Source organism: Arachis duranensis, chromosome 1, assembly GCF_000817695.3.
Source record: "Arachis duranensis cultivar V14167 chromosome 1, aradu.V14167.gnm2.J7QH, whole genome shotgun sequence".
Taxonomy (NCBI): domain Eukaryota; kingdom Viridiplantae; phylum Streptophyta; class Magnoliopsida; order Fabales; family Fabaceae; genus Arachis; species Arachis duranensis.
In genome coordinates, this window is record NC_029772.3 from 76,439,482 (window position 1) to 76,443,993 (window position 4,512).

General features: G+C 39.7%; 1 non-coding gene across 1 annotated transcript; it reads right to left on the minus strand.

The window, feature by feature from the left end:
• Window positions 1-1,083: 1,083 nt before the first annotated feature.
• On the minus strand, window positions 1,084-1,191 carry LOC127743047 (small nucleolar RNA R71). The gene has a single exon (XR_008004365.1). It is a non-coding gene; the product is annotated as a small nucleolar RNA R71 (small nucleolar RNA).
• Between the last annotated feature and the right edge of the window lie 3,321 nt (window positions 1,192-4,512).

The window sequence follows — 4,512 nt, forward strand, 5'->3', positions numbered from 1 at the left end:
TAAATTTCAATCATATCTTTTCAATCATATCTTTTCAATTATATCTTCTTTCAAAATCAATTTCAAAAATCTTTTCTAACTCTTTATCTTTTCAAAATTGATTTCCAAATCTTTTTCAACTAACTAATTGACTTTTTGTTTGTTTTACTATTTCTTATCTTTTTCAAAACCACCTAACTACTTTCCTCTCTCTAATTTTTGAAAATCACCTCCCTATTTTCCAAAAATCTTTTTATTTAACTAATTGTTTTAAATTTTAATTTTATTCCTTTTTATAAATTTGAATTTTAACTTTAATTTAAAATAAAAACAAAAATATTTTTTCTTTTATTTTAGTTAATTTTCAAAAACTCCTCTCTCTCATCTTCTTCTATTTATTTATTTATCTACTAACACTTCTCTTCTACTCAAAATTCGAACCCTCTTTTCCCCTATACTTGTGTTCAGGTTTTCTTCTTATTTTCTTCTACTCACATAAAGGAATCTCTCTACTGTGGTAAAGAGGATCCCTATTATTATTTTCTGTTCCCTTTTTTTCATATGAGCAGGAGCAAGGAAAAGAAAATTCTTGTTGAAGTAGATCCTGAACCTGAAATGACTCTGAAGAAGAAACTAAGAGAAGCTAAAATACAATAATCTAGAGAAAACCTTATAGAAATTTTTGAAAAAGAAGAGGAGATGGCAGCCGAAAATAATAACAACAACAATAATGCAAGGACGATGCTTGGTGATTATACTACACCTACTTCCAATTTTTATGGAAGAAGCATCTCAATCCCTGCCATTGGAGCAAACAATTTTGAGCTGAAGCCTCAACTAGTTGCTTTAATGCAACAGAACTGCAAGTTTCATGGACTTCCATCAGAAGATCCCTATCAGTTTTTAACTGAGTTCTTGCAGATCTGTGATACTATTAAGACTAATGGAGTAGATCCTGAAGTCTACAGGCTCATGCTTTTCCCTTTTGCTGTAAGAGACAGAGCTAGAACATGGTTGGACTCACAACCTAAAGATAGCCTAGACTCTTGGGATAAGCTGGTCACGGCATTCTTGGCCAAGTTCTTTCCTCCTCAAAAACTGAGCAAGCTTAGAGTGGATGTTCAGACCTTCAAGCAAAAAGATGGTGAATCCCTCTCTGAAGCTTGGGAAAGATACAAGCAGTTGACCAAAAAGTGTCCTTCTGACATGCTTTCAGAGTGGACCATTTTGGATATATTCTATGATGGTCTATCTGAGTTCTCTAATATGTCACTAGACCATTCTGCAGGTAGATCCATCCACATAAAGAAAATGCCTGCAAAAGCTCAAGAACTCATTGACATGGTTGCAAATAACCAATTCATGTACACCTCTGAGAGAAATCCTGTGAGTAATGGGACGCCTCAGAGGAAGGGAGTTCTTGAAATTGATGCTCTGAATGCCATATTGGCTCATAACAAAATGTTGACTCAGCAAGTCAACATGATTTCTCAAAGTCTGAATGGATTGCAAAATGCATCCAAAAGCATCTTCTGAAGAAGAAGCTTATGATCCTGAGAACCCTGCAATGGCAGAGGTGAATTACATGATTGAAGCCTATGGAAACACCTATAATCCCTCATGGAGAAATCATCATAATTTCTCATGGAAGGATCAACAAAAGCCCCAATAAGGCTTTAATAATGGTGGAAGAAGCAAGTTTAGCAATAGCAAGCCTTTTCTATCATCTTCTCAGCAACAGATAGAGAATTCTGAGTAGAGCCCCTCTAGCTTAGCAAACATAGTCTCTAATCTATCTAAGGCCACTTTAAGTTTCATGAATGAAACAAGATCCTCTATTAGAAACTTGGAGGCACAAGTGGGACAGCTGAGTAAGAAAATTACTAAAACTCCTCCTAGTACTCTCCCAAGCAATACAGAAGAGAATCCAAAAAGAGAGTGCAAGGCCAATGATATAATCAAAATGGCCGAATACAAATAGGAAGGGGAGGACGTGAATTCAAATGAGGAAGACCTCATGGGACCAGACAGAAAGGAGTTCCCTATTGAGGACCTAAAGGAAACTGAGGCTCATATAGAGACCGTAGAGATTTCATTAAACTTCCTTCTGCCATTCATGAGCTCTGAGAACTACTCTTCCACTGAAGAGGATGAAGATGTAACTGAAGAGCAAGTTGCTCAATATCTAGGAGCCATCATGAAGCTGAATTCCAAGTTGTTTAGTAATGAGACTTAGGAAGATGAACCTCCCTTGCTCATTAGTGAACTAAATACATGGGTTCAGCAAACTTTACCTCAAAAGAAACAAGATCCTGGTAAATTCTTAATACCCTGTACCATAGGCACCATGACCTTTGAGAAGGCTCTGTGTGACCTGGGGTCAGGTATAAATCTTATGCCACTTTCTATAAAGGAGAAACTGGGGATCTTTGAGGTACAAGCTGCAAGAATCTCATTAGAGATGGCAGACAAGTCAATAAAACAAGCTTATGGATTGGTAGAGGACGTGTTAGTGAAGGTTAAAGGCCTTTACATCCCTACTGATTTCATAATCCTAGACACTGGGAAGGATGAGGATCAATGCATCATCCATGGAAGACCCTTCCTAGCCACAGCAGGAGCTGTGATTGATGTTGACAGAAGAAAGCTAGTCCTTCAATTGAATGGGGACTACCTTGTGTTTAAAGCTCAAGGATCTTCCTCTGCAACCATGGAGAGGAAGCATGAAAAGTTTCTCTCAATACAGAGTCAAACAAAGCCCCCACAATCAATCTCTAAGTTTGGTGTTGGGAGGCCACAACTAAACTCTAAGTTTGGTGTTGAACCCCCACATTCAAACTCTGAGTATGGTATTAGGAGGTCCCAACAATGATCTGAACATCTGTGAGGCTCCATGAGAGCTCACTGTCAAGCTATTGACATTAAAGAAGCGCTTATTGGGAGGCAACCTAATTTTTATTTATCTATATTTCTATTGTTCTTTTATGTTTTATTAGGTTTATGATCATGTGGAGTCACAAAACAATTGCAAAAATTAAAAATAGAATAATAAATAGTAGAAGAAAAAGCACACCCTGGAGGAAGAGCTGTCTGGCGTTTAAACGCCAGAAACAAGCTTCTGTCTGGCGTTTAACGCCAGAAACAAGCACCAAGCTGGCGTTTAACGCCAGAAACAAGTATCAGGCTGGCGTTAAAACGCCAGAAACAAGCTACATTTGGGCGTTTAACGCCAGAAACAAGCATCAGTCTGGCGTTAAACGCCAGGATTGCATATAGAGGGCGTTTTACATGCCTAAAAGGTGCAGGGATGAGAAATCCTTGACACCTCAAGATCTGTGGACCCCACAGGATCACCTCAGGATATGTGGACCCCACAGGTTCCCCACCTACCCCGCTTCTCTCTTCTTTACACAATCTAATAACACTATACCCTTCACCAATCACCTCAATCTCTCTTCCCCATTACCCCTTCACCAATTACATCCATCCACTCTTCCCCATAAACCCCAGCTACCTTCAAATTCAAAATCTCTTTCCCACCCAAAACCCACCCTAAATGATCGAACCCAAACCCCTCTCCCTCCACTATATAAACCCCTCCATCATTCTTCATTTTCACAAAACACTACCCTCTCTTCTCCCCCTTGGCCGAAACCCACACCTCTCTCCCTCTCCTCCATATCTTCTTCTTCTTCTTCTATTCTTTCTTTTTTTCCTCGAGGGCAAGCAACATTCTAAGTTTGGTGTGATAAAAGCATAGCTTTTTTATTTTTCCATAACCATTAATGGCACCTAAGGCCAGAGAAACCTCAAGAAAGAGGAAGGGGAAGGCAATTGCTTCCACCTCCGAGTCATGGGAGATGGAGAGATTCATCTTAAAAGCCCATCAAGACCACTTCTATGAAGTTGTGGCCAAGAAAAAGGTGATCCCTGAGATCCCTTTTAAGCTCAAAAAGGGCAAATATCCAGAGATCCGACAAGAGATTAGAAGAAGAGGATGGGAAGTTCTCTCCAATCCCATTCAACAAGTCGGAATCTTAAATGTTCAAGAGTTCTATACAAACGCATGCATCAATAGGAACCATGATCAAAGCATGAACCCAAACCTAATGAATTGGCTTACAATGGTTCGGGGGAAATGCTTAGATTTTAGTCCAGAGAACGTAAGATTGGCATTCAACTTGCCTATGATGCAAGAAGATGCACGCCCCTACACTAGAAGGGTCAACTTTGATCAAAGGTTGGACCAAGTCCTCATGGACATATGTGTGGAAGGAGCTCAATGGAAAAGAGACTCAAAAGGCATCCGGTTCAATTGAGAAGACTGGACCTTAAGCCTGTGGCTAGAGGATGGTTGGAGTTCATCCAACGCTCCATCATCCCCACTAGCAACCGATCGGAAGTAACTGTGGATCGGGCCATCATGATCCATAGCATCATGATTGGAGAGGAAGTAGAAGTTCATGAAGTCATCTCTCTAGAACTCTACAAAGTAGCTGAAAAGCCCTCCACTTTGGCAAGGCTAGCTTTTCC